Genomic DNA, 25,055 nt, shown 5'->3' with positions numbered 1-25,055 from the left:
TATATGTTTGCATGCTTGAGGAAAAAACACCTCTTTTCAGGTCTGCCCCCTATTTCTATTTAGACCAGTTATCATTTAAGGGGGAGGTTGGTCTACTCCTCTGAAGCATCCTACCCAGAAATCCCTTAATTGCTCAGCAGCAAGTTGCAAAGGGACTATTTTAAGTACTGATCTCCATTAACTAATCCATTAACTAAGGGAATTTGTTTTACTAACAGTCTGCGGTGGAATCAGACAAAAGTGTAAAGGTAAGTTTTTTCCTCCTTTCTTTCGCAGATTTAACAGACTTGACATATTGTTGTGTTCTGATAGACTAGAGCAGTCCTATAACATGCAAACACTACCCTAGTACAGGTAACATTTGAACCAAAATGATTTGAAGGGTTATTTATCTATAAAGAGAACTGAAAGTTAACATACAGTCATGCAAGAAAATGTTGTTAGGCACTTAAGTATCCCAACTCTAAATAGTACCAGTTAAACTGTGGGTTTCATATATATTCCTTATAAAAATACAGTGTACAATAGGTAGAAAATCCCTTCCATTGTCATCCTGACTTGCACCAGAACATTCTGTGAGAAAGCCCACAGGCTTTGCATATCAGAGCATTTGGTGCTACACTTTTTGACACTACACCTCTCAGTTAAGTACTAGTTGGACACTAAAACCTAACACAATCTCTTGGCAACTTAGGTTCAGCCAAGCTGAATAATAATTCTTTGAGAGAAGCTCTGCATTAAAAGGACAGTGATAACCGGTTAATTTGCTTTCACATAAGAAAGCAGAATTATATCTGTATCTCGATGGGATTTTGGCAGAAAAGTTGATGTAGTTACCATCAGGGCAGCAATGGAATACTTAAACACAATACACAAAACCCCATCTGACCACAGCCTACAACCTCAGCCTCCATAACACAAATACAAGCAGATAGCAAGGTAACGGCAGTATTTCATTGCTTTTTGTCGCTATTTCTTTTCTTCTGAATTTGTAATACAGAAAAAAATGATCTAATATTCAACAAAATAGTATCTCTCTGTTCTTGGATCAAGAACAAATTTGGCTACAGTTGTATTTACACTAAAGCAACACTAAACAAAGAGTGAGTCTCCTCAAAAAGCGACTGCTCTTTTGAGTGCACCAGACACGCACAGCCACAGCAGGCGTTCTGGCATGAGTACAAGGGAATTCGGATTGAAGAAAGGCATGCAGAGTGTAAAATCCATATGAGACTGTCTTCTGTCACCTCTCATGAAGTGTTTGGAAGGCCACAATGCCAACAGATTATATAATGCTGTTAAAATGTATTGTATTTCTGTTTTTAATCTCTACCACAGAAGCTGTAATTATTATTAAAGTGTAGCTTGAGTAATATGTTGTCACTGAATGTATCATGTGCATTTGTGTAAGTGTAGTTGTATTTTGGAGCCACGGCAGAGCAGCAAGGAAGCTATGCCTTCATATACACAATTGCTGGCCCTGTGGCTGACCCTGGATAGCATATCTGACCTGTGGACCTAGGTTACAATGAAAAGCATCTTCTGGTCTAAAAGAACGAAGGAGACTACAGAAGTACAGCTGAGGATCCGCTTGCAGATTCAGGCTGCATCAGTTGGATGAATATTTAATAAACTAGGTATTTGGTAAAGAATGCTATTACTCATGTATAGAGAAATAATGACCCTTATTGCTATCTGGTTAAAAACCATTTATGTAACTAATAATTACACATGGTACAGTGATGCATCAAATTTAAATTATGTTTCATACCACTGGTCAGTATATAAACCATACTCACAGCTATCATCAGAGAACTCCCAGTAAATCCTGTGATCTTTGAGTGATCTCAAGCAAGCAAGAATAGAAAAAAATAAAGTTAGCCCACAATACCATGGCATTGTCAAGCTTACACTGAATGAAGTCAGCTTTGATCTCTTACAGCTGCAGGTCTGTCACCAAATTTGCAGTTATGAAGGCAACTTTCCTCTGACAGAAACATGCACTATGTAGGGATGTCTTAACGAACACATTCTGTAAAAACTTCTACAACTGCTGTAATGTCTGAATGGCAATACCTTCTAGGAAGAAGATCTAGAGAAGCAAAGCACACCTTAGGCATGAGACATGAAGACAAAATTGTAACAAGTGGAACAACAGGGTGCTGTACTTCTTGCATGGAAGTAATATGATGCAAAAGTAAAGACGATAAAAATGAGAAACAATGTTTATTTTAGATGTCTTAGCCACAGAGAATGCACTGCTGTAAAAAAGACTGGATTAGAAGGGAGTGAGTAACTGTTACAGAAAGCATCTATTTATATTCTCTTAAAATACTGAAAGACTTATTGAAGAAAAGGATTTCCCCCCTTCTGTGACTAACACAAAGATGAAAACAGTAATGCCAATTATTTTTCTATATTTGATGAAAATCAACATTTTTCCATTATATTATTTCCATTCTTTGCCAAATAAGGCAAAGAAACCCTGAGAGGTCCAAATGATAGTACAATTGACTTCTCATAGTTGGTTTTACTTAAAAAAAAAAAAAAAAAAAAAAGGAAACCACACAAACAGGACCATATGCTATTAAAGAATGATTTTGATGTCTTCAGGGTGGTTTTGTTTTGTATTGGCAACCTGAGGCAAAGTGAAATATAAAATACTATAAAAAATTGAAAATGACTAGAACTTAGGAAAAAAATATGTAATACTATGGATATGCTAAAGTGTTCATCAAAACAGAAGACAAGCCTTTTTTTTTAAATGTGATTATTTTTATTTTTTGAGAGTCTTAATATTCACTTTTATAATTTCTATATTTTAATACTTTTGTATTTTTTAAAAATTTATAACACTATTATCCAAGCAGTGATGTACAGAAATCAATAACATGAAGTGGAGATGTTAAAGAAGAAATTGCTAGGTCAGAATATTTCGTTACCTTTTCCAGATGCATTTTTGTTTGTTTTGTTTTAATCTGCTAGACTAATTAGAAAACAAAACAGAATCAGTTTGTGGCTTGAATCTTAACATACATCAGAAAAATACTTTCTTTAATATCATTTTCCTGTACTTTGTAGGAATTTGCAGCCTGGCATATCTGTGTATTTCCCAAGGCAAACTAGAGAAATACTATTACAGTAGGAAAAGTCTTTTTTCTTTAAGAGGACTTTGATACCCTCCATCCATTGTTACAGTAGTCTGTCTTTGAAAGTCATGAGAAATTATACTCCAAATATTTTTAAATTTACCTGTAAATAAGCCCACGAAGAAAGTAAATATCTATGATTCTTCTGTCCCACTGTGCAAGTCCAAAGCAAGTAAAACTACTAACCTTTGGAAGTATGAAGTGTTATTAGGCACCAAATCTCCAGTGACATGGTTGTGATTTTGAACTATTATTTAAATACAACTATATATTTTTTCAACTAAACTTCTCACACCCAAAGAAAGACTACAATACATGTACAATGAATCAGAGATGCATTCAGAGATGCATTCAGAGACTGTCTGTGGCTAGTTTTCACTGTCTTGACTGAAAAAGCCTAAGATTAGGCAAGATTTCCTTTAAAGAAAGAAAGGACACTGGGCCTCTTCGGTTGTTTTTATTTCCTGGCTAACTAGAAGTCAGTCTCAATAAAACTTTCTCCCTTAGGGCGTATGAATCACAATATAGAAACTACAGTTACTTTCAAATCACAGCAGCATAGTTTTCTTGGCTCCTGGAAATTAACATTTCCTAGAAATTTTATCACACTTCAACTTCTCAAGGAATTTAAATGTTTAAGTTAAATTATATGAATAATTTAATATTTGTAAATTGTCCTCCTATACTGACTGGAAAGGAAGATTAAGTGAGTTACACATCTATGATTTATTTAGAGCCTGTTGTCTTAATATCTACCCTTGTATCTGCTTAAGTTCTACTTTGGTTCATAATGATATGAGAATGTCTGTCTGAACTTGCTAGGCCACCCACAACTACATCCAGGGAAAATTTTGTCAGTTCGGCCTTTAGTTTTCACAATGACAGCTGATTAAAAAAACTCAGTGAATGTATTTATGTACACTGCTGACCATATTTGATTGCTCCAGTTCTCAAATATTTAGTCACAAGGCAGAACATCCATATATCCTCAAATTAATTAGAACATCCCCAAAAATAATTCAATATACAGGTCATCAGGCACAATATCTTTATGAATCAAAAAAGAGCAATCCAGAACTACCTGGAATCATCAATACCGAGGCTGATAGAAAGCAAAGCAATGTTGACATGCTTGCTATGCAGTTGACATATGACTATGCTATTCATCATGGAGGCAGTTATGATGTCCAACAGCATGTTATTTCAGAGAAGCATCACAGAAATGCCAGAGAGCATCAGAGCAGGAACTGACAGATCTCTGCAACACAGGCCTGTAGTTCAAGATACCAAGCAGATGCACTTGTGATGTGTCATCAGATTCTCTTTTGCATGTACTTATTGTAGATCAAAGCATTGACACAAGAGATGAAAAATTGCTGGCTCTGTTCTATCAGCAGGATTCTTTGATCGGAGGCTACACTTTTTTAAAATCAATTTCTTTAGTATGCCTCAGTGCACTTACCGGATCCAAGAATCTCTACACGCATTGTTTGTCAGTTCCCATGAACAGTGTTGAATCCTAATTTGCACCTTGATTGGATTTCCTTTGGACATTATCATGGACTCACTGACCATGAAAATAGTTTTGTCACCTAAATTTGCAAAGGTGGTAAATCTGGTGTCTGTGAAATTACAGCATGAGATAAGAAATCATCAATATGCTTGAGTAGATCTGTGCAAATTCAAGAGTTAACATTCTTCTCATCTCCTACTCTAAGATAGCCAAAGCAAGAATTTTAGCAGAATACATCGCAAAGCAAATTTTCCAGTGTTCAACACAGCTGATGCCTAAAGATGTGCCATGTATTCTTTTAAAAATTCCAAGTTAATATCTTCTGTTACATTACCTCTGCTCAAAGTAGCCAAGCACAGTCAGTAGGTGGAAATGCTTGCCTGACCTCCAGGAGAGGCTAATCTCTGCCTTGCACTTCAGCCAACAAGTAACATCAGAGGTAAACTGGAGATAATGGCCCAGCCTCCTCTTGCATGAGCACAGCTGTACAGAATTCTTTAATTTTTTTTTTTAAACTGCCATGCACATTTCCATACTTCTTCCTACTTGGATGCATCAAAGCTTAATATGACATCAAACAACCCAACACACATTGGCCCTGTTCTGAACAGAGGATTGGATCAGACACTCAGAGGTCCTTTCCAGTATTGTCCATAAAGCCTGTATCTCTTGGTATAAATTCAAGTACGAATCAACATTTTTCATTAAAGTATGCACAAAACATCCAAATTTTGAATTCAAATTTAAATTCTGTTCTAAAACCTACTTGTTTGTACAACTGCAAAAATAGGGATGCAACATCTCAATTTCAATTTAACTTTTTAAATTTTAATCACTATTAGCAGCTTCCTTGCTCCCAGCCCACCTAGTCATAGCATTAGAATGTAGAGTTAAATGGAAAATTATCACGAAAGTTTGATTGTTTTAATGTATTTGAGGAAAATACAATCTGTGATTCTTGATACTGTCCTTTCACTTGTTTTATTTTCAGTAACGATGCCACATGCTACGCTAAATATAAAATACATTTGAACAGTGTAGTGCCCAGCCTCCTCAATAACACCATTTGAACAAGGCTATTGAGAAAAAAATTATCCACAGTGTGCAAGAGTCTCAAACTAAGGCCCTACCCTCCTGGTTTCTCTATCATATTCAAACATATCACAATTTCCCTGTTATAAATGCAACTAAGAGAGCTACACTACTTTCAAAACACAAGATGTGTTCTGGGGCACCAAGAGGCAGCCATGGCCTGCAGGCAAGCTGGGAACTGGAAGATGACAATCGATAGCATACAGGACTCAAAGAGCAAAATTTCAACATTCATCTGCTGCAAAAGAAAACATTTACTGTGCAACCAGAGAGAATCATGACTTAAACAGTTACAGTACTATAGGTCAGAAAAGAAATTTCTGGCTAGTTACATTCACACTACTTGGAAGCCTTTTGCACCATGATAGGCTGCTAGCATATGAGTACAAACTAAGTAGTTTAGCTTTTGCTTCAAGTGCTAAGCATATGGATGAAGCTGTGCAAAGAAATTTTTGTCACTCCCCACACTCCACCACCCACACAGATGTTCAAAGGATCCATTCTCCCAGATTCAGTTTAGCTCCTGCATAAATACCAAGCTCACAAATTCTCACATGAAGGTGTTTCTCTGCTGAACTCCTTCCTTGACCACATGCCCATCTCTGATCTTAAAACAATTTATGCATTTTATTTGTAATCATTGTACTAACATTACGTCTGAAGTATAGCACAGAAGAAACTCAGCATTCCTCCTTAAACCCCCCCTTGATTTTTCCCTCCCCTCAAACATACAAGCTTTCAGTATCCACATACTCCTATTTGTAGTAGCTGTAACCAGTCTTGTGTGTATCCTTGATCCCTCACACTTTTAATCCTTCTTTTCAGATTTCTGACTGATGAGAGTCATTTCATCAGGTGGTGCAGGGATGCAGGTTACTTAATGCTTAACAAGTAAAGAAATTCATGATAGCAGTGTGATCTGCATGACTGATCAATAAAAAGCAGCAAATCTTTATTAATAAACCCTTGTGCATCTCTGTGAAAGTACTTCAAAACAGGATCAAACTGCATTATATTGATAACACCAGCATTATCCTACCTACTCTGTCAGACCTTTAGCTGAATTCCCATGTGAAGCAACTTCAAGGTCATGTGTTCCATCGAGGTGACAGCATTAATATCCTAATTTTGAGCAGATTCAAACTTGCATTTACTATGGCACAGGAAAGATTAATATAGATTAACATACATAACTGTTAGAACAGTTTTAACTACATTATATTTCCTATATTAATAGCTATTTACTTATCCTAAACTGATTACTGGAGGACATTAGAATGAAAGCTTCTTCCTGTTTCTCAATTCATTTCCCATTTTAATAACAATTTCATCACGCTGCCGTGCTTTTTGGCCATTCTAACCAAATTTGAAGCTTTTTTGACTACAAGCATGTATGAAACTATTTGTTCAAATAACACATTCCCAACTTTCCTCTTTCACTTCTATACTCCATCTCTTCTTTGTAGATGTTACCATCATGATCACGACTAAGAAATAAGAAAGGCAGGAATCCCACTGTATTCAACTCTATACCACATAGAAATAATTCTTGACCCCAAAAGCTTGTAGTATGAAAGAAACAGAATAGACAAAAGTTATATGGAGTGTCATATGGGCAGACATGACAAGCCATTGCACCCAACAGATTAGCACTTTAAAAGTATTTTATTTTTTGCACTTCAAATAGACTCCATTCTAAACAAACAACAAAACAGCAATTTCACCAAGTTTCTGAATATCTGCATCCTAGACTGCACAAAAGTAAGTTCTTGATCTTATAACCATTTCCCTTTTTGCTCCCCTCATTCCGTATGTGTGAATAGACAAATGGCTTTTGCTGACTTGCTAGACAGAAGAGTATGACAAACCTTTTGGCCACTGAAGACAGTTTATAAGACCACCTTCACCAAGTAGATTTCATGATAATCCACAGAAATATTAAGCTGAAGGAAATAAGCTTTTATGTCACAGAGTAAAGAAAAGCCCAGTTTGACAGAGAGACTAATGGAAATTGATTTTTTCTGAAAAGCGTTCCCTTTCCTTAATATTGACAGGAGTCCAAATTTTAAAATGACAAATATAACAAATAAAAAAAAAAATCAGCAGACCAAAGGCCAAACACTCACTCTAACTTTATTTGCCTGTCACAAGTAACATGATTATCTGAATCTAAGTGTGACATTTACCAGAAATGGTAGCATTAATAGGTCATGTAACATGACTAGAAAATGTGAAAAGATTTGAGACTACATCAAAATATTTAATATCATTTTTAATCCAGATGGCAAGCAACACAGAAAATGATAAAAATAAACCTATCCTGGTGCTTAGGGTACAAGCACCCTTAGATGAGTGCCAGCTGTTCAGTTATTGCAGTTTTATGCTTCTTTGAAACACTCATGGGCCTATTAAGCACATAGACCACATGCTTTTTTATTACTGAATAGGTGCTGCAAAATCCTACGAAGATGTTTAACATCAAATAATTTTAAAAAGATACAGCCATAAATACACAGGGAACACATGCGAGTCCAGGAGCAATGAAGTGACAAATAACATTACCGATTTCTTTGCTTTCTATGCATATTTCCATACGTGTTAAACTCACCCATGAATCAGACCTCTGTACATTAGCAACAGAAAAGCTGAGCTTCCAAAACAAGCTAGATAGTCTTGTACTGTCCTGCCATGGTTAAAAGAAATATTTAACCATTTACAACAAACACAGCAGCTCTAGCAGTGGAAGTTATTAGGATGAATCACTTTTTATCCTAAAATAACTCATAATGAAGTGCTCATGGAACCCACCTGGCAAGGACACAGGTTCAAGGCCCTAACCTGAAGTAGGCAAGTCAGACTTTCACATGGAATACAAGTATATTATCTATAAACAGCAATAAATTAAACCTATCTTCCTGACTGCTACGGGTCTTCAAATGCTGTTCAAAAATCATTTATCTTTGCCACTAACAGAGGCTTTCAAAAGAAATACACTGTATTATTAAACAAAATAGATTCAACTCTGGGTATGCAATAGAAGATTAGATAGCAGTAATGAAATTATTCTCTTAGTTCTCATAATTGCATCGTTGAGACTTTCACAGAGAACCCGAAAAAACTCCCTTTACCTGCCTATTGTCTGGCCTCCTGTGATATTAAGTACTTTTAAGATTATATTCAATATTCTTAAGTATTCTTTAGATTATATTTAGTTCTCAACACTTATAATCCAAAGAGGTTCTCAGGGGCATAAAGACTAAGTGACAAATTTTAGGGTCACATTCTCGAGGATTTCTTTTGAAGTGTCATCCTTTCTACTCTATCTAAAATTGTGAGTAACCTCCAAAATTACTTACAAGCCACAATCTTACACATTGGTAAATTACATGCTATTAATTAGACAAGATCAATAACAATCATGTAAGTTTTAGCCCTGCCGTAACCCTGTTATCTATGTCATTGTTTCACAACAGTTTACCTTGTGCTCATACACAGAAAGAATACTCTCAGAAGTAGTTTGTTTATCATTTAGTTCTTTTCTTTGCTTGCCTTTTAAAAGACTTAAGTCTTAGTATAACCTATGAAATGACCTGCCCAATAAGGATAAATTTATCAGTGACAACAATTTCCCAACAATTAAGTTGATTGTCCAATTCAGGAAAAAGGCAAAAAGTATTGGGATCCATGAAACTTTGCAAGATAACCAAACTTTATGTAGGCAGCCTACAACTGATGCTTCCCAAGATCATTTCTTTCTTTGTGGCACTGGTCAGACAACAGGGTAATGACACCTGTAACTAATCTTTGTTTCCCAACTGAAAAGTCAGTAACCTCCAGTTTCTATGAAAACTATTTTATTTCATAATTAGCCTAATCTAACTGAAAATTTTAGATCCACTAGATATTCACATTAAGAAAGGCCCAGTAAAACTGAGTCATGTGACTATTAAGTGTAAGTAATGCAAGTAGAATTTATTTACTATCAATAACGTTATCAATGGAGATGCATGAGAATCAATTACTTCATATTCTGACAGGTGACATTTAGATGCAGATTTTCAGTTTAGCGATGTTAAACAAAAGTTATGGCTTATCAGTCTGCAAACATCCTTTTCAGTAACTCAAAGAAAGAAGCAGTAGGAGAACTAATCACCAGTGCCGGTGAAAAATAAAATACCAAACAATCCAGAGAAGTGTAGGAATGGAATAATACTGCCTCACTACGTTGTCCATAATTATTCCCACCAGAATTAACTTTTGTCATTTATTTTCAACTGCCTGACAGAACCTTGTAACAATACCTGTTGTTGGATTTGGGTTTTTTGTTTGGTTGTTGATTGTTTGTTTCCTGTGTAGGAATGGAAAGTAAACTTTCCTCATTTTCAAATGTTTTCTTTCATCTTCAAGATGGTAATTGTGGAGTTTACATTTGATAGATATTCAAAATGCATTTGGGACAAACAGTGCTTTCTGAATTTGTAGCCTCATATGAGGTGACACACTAGATATGTCATCATCTTATTGTAAAGTAGTTGTAAGTAGCACCTTATCGGCAATCAGTTTGTTTTACTGTCTAATTCTTAGTTTTACCTTATATTTGTTTTAGCACATGTATCTCCATAGGGAGCAACAAGAGGCTTTGTTAGACAAAAGCAATCTTTAAATTCAATCAGGCAAAGCAATCAGTAGATGGAATAAAAATGGCACAGGTAATATTACATTTTAGTAAATACTGTAATCTTATTCTTAATGAAATAATCATTTCAACAATAATTCAAATCAATTTTGATAAAAGTATTTCTGCACAGTCTTCAGCTACCCTGGAATACAGGAAGGGAAAAAAAATGCATCATTAAGCTAGAAAGATCAAGTTTGGAAATAGTCCAAATAAACTACCAAGTGATATGAACATTATAATCATTGGAAAGATACCATAAGTCCAGAGTTAGCTGTATTTAATGCTATTTTTAAACATCATGCTTTCTGAGGAATCCAACTGGGAAAACAAGAGTTATTGCAAAGTTTTAGAAAAAAGCAGAAAAGTTAAATTTCATCTACATAAAGTAATATAATTTTCTTAAATGAGGGGAAACAGGAATAGATAAAACTAATTTCTCCCAAAGAAAATGTATAACACAGCCTTGGGAAAAACAAAAACAAAAGCCACAGTAAGCACTAAAGGCCATGAAATTTATGGGTGATATTTTTAACATGTGATAAACTAACAACTTAATTTTGTTTATACACAGAAGCAAAACATGGGACTTGAACAGAAAGGTAAGCTAGAATATCGAAATCAATATGAGGCAGGTGATTATTAGAAGTGTGCAAAACCTTGAAGTGAGCCAGAGAACTACAAAAGGATTAGCAGCAGTAAGAAATAGAATTAAAAGCTGACTGACAAAAAAATTACTCCATCACTTTCAGGTAATCCAAGTCTAAGCATTAATCTAGAATGAAATAGAAAACATTACTCAGGATAATAAAGCTATGCAAAGCCAGAAATAACTATGAAATGCAAGACAGGAAAGTACCAAATTTAAGTCCCTGGAAAAACAGTTTTGCATCAGAAGACTGATGGATCAAAAAACACTAGATAACAGACTAGACAGGTTGACCGAAATCACAGTGCTACAACCTACAAGCCACTAAACCAAAGGCCTCGCATATCACAAGTGACAGTGAAGAAAAACACTTGAGGAAAAAGCTGAACAAGTTACCAAGGAGAAGTCTGACCAGTGGTGTGATTAACCAGTGGTGTTAATTAACTTCACCAGGTTAATCACTGAAGTGCTGGCAAAAAGAATTAAAGCAAGCATGCTGCACAGATCTAGAAGGAAACAGTTTTTCCTGAAAGACTGAAACCATGTTAGACTCCAGTTCATCACTGAAAATTAACACACTAATTAAAAATTACAAATGTTGAAGTAACGCAAAAATTGCAGAAAGAATTGGACTGATGTTCACCTCAAAGAGATCCATCATTCTAAATGGAGGACTCATTCTCAAGTCTTCTCACCCATCTGGTTACGCACTTAATGAGCCCATGTATTCTGTAATAAATGCTATCATTACTGAACCATTGTGTGAATCTAGATCCTTAATAAGAAACACAAGACTCTTCTATACCTGACAGATTCAGAATATAAGTTTTCAAAACAGCAGCCTTAACTTGTTTAGAGAATTTGGGAGCGTACCTATAGGCTTGACAGTGTCAGAAGAACTACAATAAAAGTCTACTCAAACCCTTTAGTAGGACAAAAATAAAGAGCATGGGGTAGAACCTGAGGGGTAGGAGCACTCCTGGTGCCTTCTCCCAGTAAAGATCCAGTGACAAGAGAGCCTGGGTACGAACACACAGTAAAGGAAAGTGCTCTCAAAAACCATACCTCACCTACATGGCTGTACATTCCCACTTCTACATGTACTGCTCTTTTAAGGAAGTTGTTCTTCAGGGAAGCCTGTACCACTGGAAGAAACAGATGTGCAGCAGGAAGATTTATGTCTGGGTAACTGCAATCCCCTTTACTTTATACTCAGGATGTTCTCCAAGCTCCTTGATTTTGATCCTTAATATTTTGCTCCGCATTTGGGGCTATTGTCATCACTCACTATTTCTAGGGCATTTTTTTTCCTAAACAGTTACACACTGAACTGGAACTGTAAGTAAATACACAAGGTCACAAATTAACAGTGGAATTGTATGCACCTCCAGCCAGTAGTACTTGGGACAGCTTCCTGTTCCTTTTTGAAAATGCATCCCCACCAGACATCAAATTTCTCAGCTTTGCAATTATTCCTCAACTTCTGCTCTTTGGCTGTATCTCTGTAAGTCTCATTTCTAAGGTCAGCAGACACCTAGTTGGTTTAATATACAGGCATTTATTTCTGGCAACAGTACTTCAGTCTTTTATTCTTTTAATTAAAAAGACAGCAGAAAGCATTGCCTTCCATTTCATGACTTTCATATTTCATTTAAATATCCCTACCTTATTTAAAAAGTCATTTCCAATTTTTCTGTTTAGCATATAACTTTAATAAATTTCATGACTAATCAAGAAGTTGAGATGAGGATTATGAAGACACTCAAATGCACACACAAAGGAAAGACAAGGCAAAACAAGATTTTATGCACAGGTCTTAGCTCTTTCGCTTGCTCATCCACATTTGAAATGATTTATTGGCTGTTGTACCAGACAGTAGAGAAAAACCAATTTTATGCTGAATATATAAAATATTTGAACAGAGACAGAAGTTGCATAGAGTAATCTCAAAAAGAAAGAGTGAAAATAATGAACTAACCAAAGCTCCAAAACTTATCAAAGAACAAAATACAAGTCCAGAAGATTCCAAGCTTGCCAAATAATGTACTTCTCAGTTAATCTAGGAGTGAAATTGAAACAAAAGGTATGCTTTTGTCTGACATGGTTGGTTTTCCATTTGTCTGAGCTTCTCTGTGTTTATCGGTTTATAACAATAAAGCCATTCAGATGATCAGCACTATCAGAGGAATTATGCAGTAGATGAAGAGACACTACCATATTATGACAATATTCTGCAAAGCTGTATTAAACGCCACTACTGAGTATGCTTCTTCAGGCATCTAGAATATGCCCTTTTCTTGTATATCTTTCTCCAACTTATCTACTGTTTCAGTCAGCATTAAAATATACTGCTTTTTCTAGATATTATCTGCACCTAGCACTTTCCAGAGATAGGATGTCAGATATGCAGAATTTTATTTTTAGAAATGTTTTGAGTATTTTAATATGCAAAATTCAATTTCTAACAATGTTTTTTCCTCAACTTCCTTTACCTTGGTGGGTTTTTCCCTTCCAATTCTTAGCATTGATTCTGTAAGTCAGGAACAAATCCCCAATAGTAAGCAAATCACCCAACTAAAGCTATTGTTCTTTTTAAAAAGAGTCAAAATTTTAAAAATATATAATTAAAAAAAGTCTGGAAATATTCTAGAAAGGTGGAAAACTGGATTAAAGAAAATCTAAAACAAGAAATAAAACAAATCTGACAGAAGAGTCTATACTGTTTTACTTATAAAACACTTGTCAACATTATGTATGCACATGAATGTTTACTTTGGTTTAAGATTAGAAATACTACCAACATTGTAAAAGCATGCACAGAAGCCAAAAAATAATCACTATTCCATAATGTCTCTGTTATGCACTATAGTATCACACCAAATAAGCAGGAGATACACCAATATCTAATTCTAATACAGATAGTAGGAAAGTGATGAGGTTTAATGTTTTAGTAGATATAAAATAATAAAAACCTCTAAGGACAGCTTTTAATGTTATGGAGTTGCAGTCTTTTTTTTAAGCCATTTGGTTTGTAACTCAACTTTTCAGTTGCAATTACAGAGAAAAAGGCCTTTTCATGGGCCATACTGAGAAGGAAAGGACAGGCAGATTTCAGCACCTTAATTCACTGCAGCATGCTGGAGTGAAAGAGATAAAACATTCCATTCAAGATCTTCACTTAGATACATATAATCCTAGTTTTTATTATTTTTGAGGATAAATACATTTTTACGTTACAAAGGAGAAATGTATTTGCATTAGAAAGAAGTGCTAATGGTATGTATATGTAGAATCCTCGCTAAGACATATTGACCAAGACTGCTATGATAACAAGGTTATAGCAAACATTCTGAATCAAATGCTATTCCTGGATATATTCAGTTAATTCCTGGCAACTTCAATGGAAATTGTATGTGCCTGTATAATTTGCACAGTTACTTACAGTTTCCATATGTTTGGAAACTCTTATGAACAGAAGCCACAGCTTCTACTCGGTACTCCCCTTCTCAAACTTGTCATCACTGAAGTGATCGCTTCTGAGACACCGGGAAAGTTATACAGCTTTAGTATGGCACTGTAGACAGATCCACACCATGAATTTTGTATTTATCACTTAGATTCTGAAAACTTCTACAGCCCCCTTTAATTTCAAAAGGCTTCTTAGACTTGGTTCTGCAGAAACTGGCCATACCTGTCATATCTCAGTGAGTTATAGCAGAGTGCAGTAGGTCTTATGCATAAAAACCTCAGTTATAAGTGTCTTCTGCAGTGCATGAGTTTGTTTTTATGACTAGAAACTTCTAGATACATAATTTATATTACAAGTAATATTTAATTTTTAATATTATTTATATTACAACTCTCACCTATTGTATCCGATTTTTATTCGACTCACCTATAAACTAGAATTTTTTCCCCATATAAAATTTTAAGATTCCCTCTCAGGGATGCCTGTTCTTACCAGCCATCATTTTAATGATATATAATAGTAACCTGTCTTGAGAGAGAAGGGTCTCTAATGATGTATAGCAGTATAATAGGTTCTCACAGCACAGTGATGACATGTTGCAACTATACATCATCAGAGGAGCAGACATCAAGATCAGGAGTTCAGGGGATACACATGACCAGAGTACAACCATAAAGAAAAATGAAAGAGAACCACAAAGCCATTTCTGGTCATTCTGTCAGTTTGTGGCTAAAGGTATCCCCAGAGCCAGAGGTTTAAACATCACATGAATTCAGGTACAGGCCTAAAATGACAGACCTTAGGTGATAAGAGCAGCCTAACAACAAGAATATTTCTTCTAACCAGAATAATGCTTCTAACCAGCACCAAAAGTTTCATTCTCCCTGCTCCTATTATGGCAAGACCTTCCATTCACTAGACCTTGCACATATGAAATGCAAAAAAGCTCTGAAGATAAAGTGTTTAGTTATGTGCAAGAAGATAAACAGAACTATTAATTATTCTTTCTTACAAAAGAAGAAGCCAGAGCAAGCAGGGGAATCAGCATGTTGCAGACTGAAAGCAAAAAAAAAGACATATTTGATACTACACAGAGTATATTGGTTGCAAAAGGAATTAGATTAATTCTAGAGAATATTAAACAAAGGTTTGAACTATTTGTTTTAATTTTTAATATGAATAAGCATGTGCAAGTTTCTGCAGTATCATAGGAAAGGCAAGTTCACGCTTACTGAATGAATATGAAAAATGTATTATACATAAATGTGCATTTACTAACATAAACCTATTTGTATTATACATATTCACATTCAGCCATGCAAAGATTCCTAAACTCATGACTACATACAAAGCAAGTCACACAATAAAGCAAGATTTAACTCTAGTCTTTGCTTAAATGAATAAGAAATATTTCTATTAGCATTATCTAGCTTTATGCACCACTATGCACCTCTACTTCTTAAATATAGAGACAAATACCTTAGGACAAGAGCCAATAACCTCACCGAATAAAAGATGGTAATTTAGACATCCATCAGAAGACAATTTGATTTAAGCATCATTTTTTAATTAAGGGATGTTGGTTTTTACGTGTTATATAACTCTGTATAGCAAAATACATTGTGGTCACTAGTTTGTTTCGTGAGATTCCTTTTTCTAAGGGCAGGCTTCAAATTATTTACGAGTTTGAGATTTCTGTCTACCTTAAATATATTTTACACAGACCTTGCTTTTTTCCAGTGACCTAATGAGTCACTAAAGGTACTTTGTAAATAATAACATAGTGCTTCCAATTTGATATCAGATGTTATGAGTTAAGGAAATTTTCAGGTTATGTCATCAATATTAACATTTTTTTCAGCATTATAACTCTTGAAGTTTGTCCTATTTACAGTTAAAACAGAACTGGCTGTTCAGCTAAAATCAATTATTTTTTTAATATACATTGTTTTCTTACAATGTTAGTCAAACATTTTATTTTATATGAATTCAGACATTTTTATATATATTTTTTTATGTATGAACTTACGTTCATGTTTTCTTTTGTCATAAATTCTTTGAAGCTGCTCATTCTTAAGCATCTTAAGATCTGAGGCAAGTCCTTGGACAAATATTGCCAAAATGGAATCAAATACTCCAAGTTGGAGCCTCTGTGATTACTTACAACCCAGACCAAAATGTTATGTGGAAATGCTTACCAATGCATTTGTGCAGTTAAAAATCCACATTTATACACATTAACCCAGAAAATCTGCACAAGGGTTTCCAGCACAGGTCTGAATCAAAATTTCCACCAACTTGCCCACCTCACATGCAGCCAAGGGTTCTAAGGGGTCAAAACAGCGTGCCCTTTAATATTGGTATACTATTTTCAAGCACGTTTGTCATAGCTTAGCTATATTAATGCAACTTGCTACCACATTTTAAAAACAGAAAATGAACACCTATCAAATTTTGACTCAAACATTTTTGAAGCTACATTTACAGGTTTACAACTTTTCTTTACTGTCTTGTTGTCTCTACTGTCTTATTCTTTAATTGTTTTTGAATCATGACAGAACAGGAAAATTAATTATTGAAAAGGGGGATAGCAACACAAAACTCTGCAGTGTAACCAGTTGTTTTGGTCTTTTCCTCTTGCCTTTTGCTTGCCTAGCATAAGTGAAATGAAGGAATACTCACAGAGACATATTACAAAACAAATGTTTTGAAACCATTATGAAAGTTTCCTATCATTATCACATCATTGCTGTTATTAATGTTGTAGCCATGTAGTAGTAGTAGTAATGTAATATAGTAGCTCATGTAAACATAAACCCAATATAACAAAAATATAATTTCATACAAGAAAAACATTTCTTTTCCCCTTTTGCAGACAGAAATAGATGTGGAAATCAACAAATCTGCAACAGTTCAAATTGACCCAATTCTGTGATTGTCAGACAATTTTCTTGCCAAGCTATCCTTACTATTAATGATAATGATCCTTTAAAGTGATTTTATGCCATGCTTGCATAATGAAGTTTTGTGTTGGCTACGACTCCTCTTACACAGATTTGATTTGAGAAGAAAATTTTAAGGACTTAAAATAATCTCTTTTTCAAAGAAAGTTATAACTCCCCGTTCCCTCTGAAGTTACAGGTTGCAGGTTACTCTGCTGAAACCTGCAAAAAGTATCAGGACCAGTTCTTGTGAGCATATGCACATTTATCAAACAGATATGAGCATTAAGGTCTTGACATTTTTGACTAAAAAGCAGCTTGTGTTTCACAAACTTGTCAACTTTTAAGTTATCGACTGCAAAAGTCAGTATTTAGGTGCATCTGACTTCTGAATTTTGAGGTGATTTTCTATCTCGATCAACGAAGTAAATGAAGTAAAAATGTGGTATTATACTTTAAGGAGCAGTTTTTCAAGCACTTTGTATCCCCAAAAAAAGCCAACAAAGATAAATTAACAAAGATCCATTTACCTTAATGGAACTAAGAGGCAGGACAGAGTAGCTTCAGCTCATAGTCCAGTAATTCTTCCACATGGCTTTTGAACAAGAAGTGGCTTGTATCCAGCTGGTTTGGAGCACAGACAATTGTCCACACCTACGAAGACAAATGGTTTATAGGTAGATTTTTTTTTTTTTTTTTAAATCAGGCTCTTCAGTCTATCCAACACTCTTTGACATAAGATGCTGTAATTTTAACAGAAAAAATAGCATCCCAAACTTCAGATAGAAAGCAACACTTTTTTTTTTTAATTTTCATGTAAAAGAAAACCCCTAGCTAAACAGGTTGAAGGAACCAAAGGTACAAACAGATTTATAAAATCCTTTCAAAGAAAGTGTGTGCACCATCTATGAATACTGTAGATGTCAAAATTAACCTAGTTAAAAGCTGCTTCTTACACAGATCTTTATTTTCCTAATAGAACTATTCACAGAATTTCTTATGGAGATTGTTTTACACAAAGAACAGAAGAGTCCTGCAGAATTAATTTTATCACACAATATAAAGAAAGTAAGGGAAGAGAGAAAATACAGGGAAAAATGATAAAACATTTTTAAAGATGTGGTTATTATATGACCCAGAATTTCAGCAGACTAAACAGAATTTACATCTTTTTATGTTGTTTTGAAAGCAAGCACTACTTCTTGCATCACACATTAAACAGGCTAAGTTCTGTTCATAGAATCACAGAATGGTTTGGGTAGGAAGGGACCTTAAAGGTCATCTAATTCCAACCCCCTGCCATGGGCAGGGACCCTCTCACCAGCCCAAGCTGCTCAAATCCCTGTCTGGCCTGGCCTTGGGCATTTCCAGGGATGGGGTTTCCACAGCTTGTCTGGGCAGCCTGGGCCAGGGCTTCACTGCCCTTATAGTAAAGAATGTCTTCCTTACATATAATATAAACCTACCCTCTAAGTTTAAAGCCATTACTCCTTGTCCTATCCCTACACCTCCTGACAAAGCGGCCCTCCCCAGCTTTCCTGTAGGCCCCTTTTAGGTACAGGAATGCTGCTCTGAGGTCTCCCCAGAGCCTTCTCTTCTGCAGGCTGACCAGCCCCAACTCCCTCAGCCTGTCTTCGTAAGAGAGATGCTCCAGCCCTCTGAGCATCTTTGTGGCCTCCTCTGGACTCATTTTAATACTTCCATGCCCTTCTTGTGCTGGGAACCCCAGAGCTGTGTGCAGTGCTCCAGGTCAGGTCTCATGAGTGCAGAGCAGAGCAGAGGGGGAGAATCCGCTCCCTTGCCATGCTGCCCACAATGCTTTGGATGCAGCCCAGGATGCTGTTGGCTTTCTGGGCTGCAAGCACACATTGCTGGCTCAATTTGAGCTTCTCATCAACCAATGCCCCCAGGTCCTTTCCCTCAGGGGTGCTCTCAATCCACTCTTTGCCCAGTCTCTATTTGTGCTTGAATTTTGTTACTTTCCTCTTTTCTCTTTACAAATCATTTTGCATTCCAGAATCTTCATGCGAATTTTATGCTCTTTAAAAATCTTGGAGTTTCACATAAAGAGCCAGTACTGTCAAGAAATTGTAGTTCTGCCACTCCTTCATGTTTCCTACTTTTCAGGTCTCTGGCAGTTTCAGAAAGCTGTATTTCCTTAAATGTTCAGGTCTGAAAGCAATTAACTATATATTGCCTTTCAATAGGGCAGATTTGGAAGATGTTTAGTGTTAAACTGATTTTTTCTAATTAACATTTTTTTCTGATTAATATCTGTTTTATGACTGCTGTAAAATAGTCATAAGTAAGTGGGAACACTAATAAAATATTCATGTTTCAGCAACTTTGGCAATGTTTCCTTCTATGGAGGAACTTGTTTGTACTACAATCACGTGGTAAGTGTATGTTTTTCCTGGTGTTCTGTGTTGGAGTTAATAACATAAAGAGAGTTTCTGTCAGGCAGAGCAATAAAAGCAAAGTAGCACTGTAAGTTTTGTATATACAATATTACAGCTCAGCAGATGCAGAGTTAGACAATAGAAAATTGGCAGAGATTTTATATATGTCTGGCATTGAATAAAGAGAAGAATCTGTATTATACACACTACATCACAACTGCCATTATTACTGGAGAAACAGAGCTTCTTTTCACTTCCTACGCACATTAAATTAGAAGGCCTATCTCTAATGAGACAGTATTCTTTATCAGCCAAGTATTATTCTTCTATTGACAAATATTCATTTTTGCCGTACAGAAGTAGAAACAAATCATATTTGATGAAATTTGTGAAACATATCTTATATACGTTTCTCTCACACACACAAATCACATAAACAGATTCATTTTAAGATCGATTAAAAGAGAAGATACTTTGTTAAAGTTAGTCTATTCTACAGAAGGTCTTTAAAATCAAAAGTGTTTGAGCATTTATATGGAGAATCCAGATGAACCATATACATATTAGAGCAGTTACTCAGCTGACTTATGTTCTGATTGCAAAGCTGATTTTAGCTGAGGTATTAACTATAGTTTGATAACAACTTGGCACAAGCTGACCTTACACCAAAAAGAGCTTTCAGCCACAAAAGCCACTGCTTTATAGACCCCTATTGCTCATCTGGCATGACAAACCAGGCAGAATAACAGGAATCTAATCAAAATCTTGCTCGTCTAATCTCTTCCTCTAACGCTATCTAAGCGAAGGGACTGCTCTCATCTAACCCACCACTTTGTGTGCAATTCAACTTCCAATCAAATCCTGAGGTTTTGAGTTTTTAAGTTGAAAACTTAAAATCACAGAATGAGGATACGTTCCTGATTTCCACAAAAGCTAACACAGCTTTGATGTGGAACAAGAAGTTTATTTTCCTAAACAGACACTGCGTCCCACATTTTCCCCCATCATGTACTGGAAAATGCAAAAGGACAATAACCAATTATTAGCAGCACACCAGCAGTAAATTAAAACCCTACAGCGAAAAAAAAAAAAAAAAAAAAACTTATATTCTACCAAGTTACCTTTGATTTATACCACTGTGACCACATTCTAGTCATAACAAATCACTTCCACCCACTAACAATATCAAGCATATTTTCCCATAGGGGACAACATTTTAGAGTTAAACACACCACCTCTAAAAGTTGACAGGTACTATTTATACTACACATTGTTATCCCACAGAAACAAACATAGATTTCTTGACTCTTTCACTACCTTCTGTTTAAAGGGAAGCAGAGATCCTTTGCAGTTCTCCCTCTAGACCAACCAGTATCAAGGTCTGCAGTTACTTCTCCTGCTCAGGTGCTATCAACTAGGAAATGAGCACCCAAAAGAGGTGCTTGCCACTATGGCCATAAATCCTTCCCCTTGCTAGGGTGAAGCCAATCAGAGGCAGCCTTGGAAACTGAGACTGATGCATATGTCATCACCATAGAAAATGTGCTAACTAATTGCAAATGTATCTGAGGAGCACTTGTTTGGAACAACTCATTTCTGATATTTAAATACTTTAAAATAAAGTATGTTTTATTCAATTTATTCCTTCTTCTAATGTTATGTAACTGTCAAAATAAAGATATTACATCCTTTCAATTTCAGTGAAATTGAAACCTGTTAAACACTGAGGCAAACTTTCTGTTGATCTGAAGTGGTATTATCTGGAGAAAGCAAACATACACAGAGCTGCCCAGAGTCCCATCCACTGTGAATCTGGTCCTCTGCTGCTTACTTTTTTTGGGGGGAGGTTGGGGGTAGTGGAGCGAGGGTGGAGTGGGAGGAGTGGGGGTGTTACATTTAGTGTGAGAAAAGCACTTGCTTTTAAACCAAAACATAAGCTTGCAGGGTAGAGTTTTATTCTGGGATGAAGAAAATAAAATTAAAAAAAAAAAAAAGTGAAGGTGTAGTTGTTTGGGCAGGTGTATCAAAATATGTTTCCCAACTAGCCTGTCCTCCAAAATACACTTGTGGGCAAAAAAAATCTAGCTGAAAAAGCCTTTTCTCACCTTGCACCTCTGGAGAAACCCTTTTGCTTATATTGATTTTTACGGTGCTATGGCACAGAAAGGACAATAGTCAGGGCCATATCTAAAAGATCCAAATTTATCCCCTCCAACTTTGCTAACAGAATGCACTTCTCAGAGAAATGAAGGCCGTGTCAGCGATAGGCCCGGAAAAGCTGTATGGGAACTCTGAGACTTTCTGGCTTGAATTAAACAAGAAACTTGCAAAGAGTGGTGTGACTATGAGGAATTTTCCCTTTCCTCACAGGCTGGGGAGCTGACACCACAGAGACGACAATGTGGAAAAGTGCGATTTGGAAGTTGGTCTTACAACGCCTACCATTCCCAGCCTAAGCTGGCAGATGAAGGTTTCAGAAGCAGTCATGTCTCTCATATAAGAGCAACACTTCAGAAGCAATGAATAAGGAGTTGTCATTCTTTTACTACACGATCGCTTCTTTGCACAGAGGTTTGACCAGGTGTCTTTGGTCTATGTGGAGACAGCCTCGGTGAGGTGAGGCGGGGCTGTGCCATGCTGACACAGCCGGTTCTGGCTGGTCCCAGCTGTCCCCAGGCCCCAATGCAGGGCCTCGCTGGGCCCTTTTTATTTATTTATTTATTTATTTATGCCCAGTGAGGGCAAAAGTGTGAGAAACAGCACTGGGAACAGCAAGGCCAGAGAAGGAGGACATTGTCCACTCCAGAAGGCTCTGAAGCTTCAGTGGCCTGAGCAGGAGTCAGCCTGCCTCGGGCCTTGGCTTCCTCACTATCACTGGCGGCAGGAGAGGCTGAGGAACACAAGCCCTCCCTGTGTTTTAGCAAATACATAGAAATGGGGGGATCTTTTTTTTTTTTTTTTTCTTTAAGACCATCAAAAAATTAGACAAAACAGGAATTGTTCATTTAGTTAAAGTCAAAATGCAGAACTTTGAATATTCACAGATTCATATGTCATAGTTTAAGTATGACTCATTCAAATTTCATGCAAATGTTCACTTTATTTGTAAGGCACTACTCTTACTTTGGCCTAGAATTCAAGCTGAATACTTCACAGGGAAATGTGGTCCTGGAGCACAGTGTGATTATGCTGGTAATGGTATTGCCATGTTTCCATTTCCTGTGCTTCACAAATGGGAGATATGACAGTCTGTAAGAAGATAAAAGGATATTTTGAAACCCGAGAAAGTCTTCGGGCTAGACTTGGATTCTGATGGGTTTGAGGTACATTTCACTTCATTTGAACAGTTTCTTTGATAAGGCTATCCCAAAAGGATGTAAGGATATCACAAACAATCAAAAAAATAAAATAAAAAAAAAGACCAAGCCATAGAACAAGTTTTTTCTCATCCTCCCTAGTTTATTTCTTTTGCTCCTTTTCACTGTGTGGCAAGGGTATGTTTGCTTTATGGCTGGGATACTTAAAGAAGTTTAATGGCATAAAATTCATATAGCAGCATCTGTAAGAGAAGTTATAATTATAGGATATTTAATCTGTTATTTTTGCTTGTGTATATACTTAATAGCTAATGTTTTCTGTGCAATTGTGGTAAAGTTGTTGTGCCAGTCAAATCTGTCAGTCTGCACCTGATCTTTCCTGACACTATGCTTAGAAATGTAATGAGACAATACCCAATTTAACAAATGACAGCTCTGCAGCTTGCTCTGTCTCATTGCATAGAGACGTCTTTTTCTGAATAACTTTTGCTTAAAATGTCATATGTTTAAGCTGCTGTGACCAGACATGTTTTCTCCACTAAGCACTGGGGAAGGTTCAAGAGTGTGCTCAGTATGACACACATGGTGGATTTAAAAAGTTAACAAAACTGGGGTCGGGAGGCAAACAGATACCTCATAGAGAGAGAAGAAAAAAAAAAGTGTTTATCTTCATTAAAGGCACTTTAATAACACTAACTTAAAAAAGGAATTGCCTCAGAGTGAAATGAAAGCCTTCAGGATATTAGTACCTGTGTTTTAGACGGTTGGAGCTTAAAACAGAGCAGTACAGACTGTTACCCATGCTTGTTTTAAAGCAGCTCTAGATTTTACTAGGTTAGAGTAATGTTGCAGACATCTTGTTGCTGTGCTATCTCAGCTGTTCCCTGGCCCCACTAGAGTTCTATGATCCACAATAAAAATCACTTTGTTTTCAACTTACAGGCTTTCATCCAGCTACATTAAGCAGCAACTTACTTCATGAATGTAGAAGTAATGGAAACAGAATTTATGACTTTGATGGAAAACTTTCCTGTTGTTTGTATAGAGTTCATTAAACCTCAGGAGGCTGTTTTCTCTGGCATGAATTCACACTTGAATTCATGTACAGCTCCACAGGTAGCTTGACTCACTTAGTCAAGTGTTCACTTGAAAAGCTTTTGCTATTTCTGTTTTTGGTGTTGTGGTTTTTTTTTTTTGTTTGTTTGTTTGCTTTTTTTTTTTGGTGGTGGTGTTTGTTTTTTTTTGGGGGGAGGCAGTTTTTTGTTTGGTCTTTGTTGTCTTTATTTATTAGGAGATTTAACTAGAATTTCTATTTCTTTTGCTTCTCTTTCAGTCTGTGGCTAGTAAAGAGACAGTGAGACACCATGAGACATGAGCTGAGGTGAGGTCGGCTTACCTCCATGAAGTGGAAGCACTTTGCCTGTGGCTACCAGTGCAACCAGCTCCTCCATGGTTCCTCTGCAAACTTTTAAGTGTCCATATGGCACTACAGTACCTGGCAGACAGAGGCACTTTCCAGAATATACCCAGCATGATTACAAATGTCCTGTTTCCTCAGCTATTTAGCTATTTGCAATGAAGTCTTTAAAAATTACAAGACCGGTAGTATGAAATGCTGATGTCTATCCTGTCTGGGCCTGTCTGTTAGTGTTGTCCCACCACTCTTTATTCTCCATCATTCTCAAGCTTGGCATGAGTTAGCAGTGTGAGCTTGCAGCCCAGAAGGCCAACTGCATCCTGGGCTGCAGCAACAGAGGAGTGGCCAGCAGGGGAGGGAAGTGATTGTCCTCCTATGCTCCGCCCTTGTGAAGCTGCACCTGAAGTGCTGCGTCCAGGTTTGGGGCCCCCAG

Source organism: Cygnus atratus, chromosome 13 (assembly GCF_013377495.2).
Source record: "Cygnus atratus isolate AKBS03 ecotype Queensland, Australia chromosome 13, CAtr_DNAZoo_HiC_assembly, whole genome shotgun sequence".
NCBI lineage: Eukaryota > Metazoa > Chordata > Aves > Anseriformes > Anatidae > Cygnus > Cygnus atratus.
Note: the sequence above shows the minus strand (reverse complement) of the source record.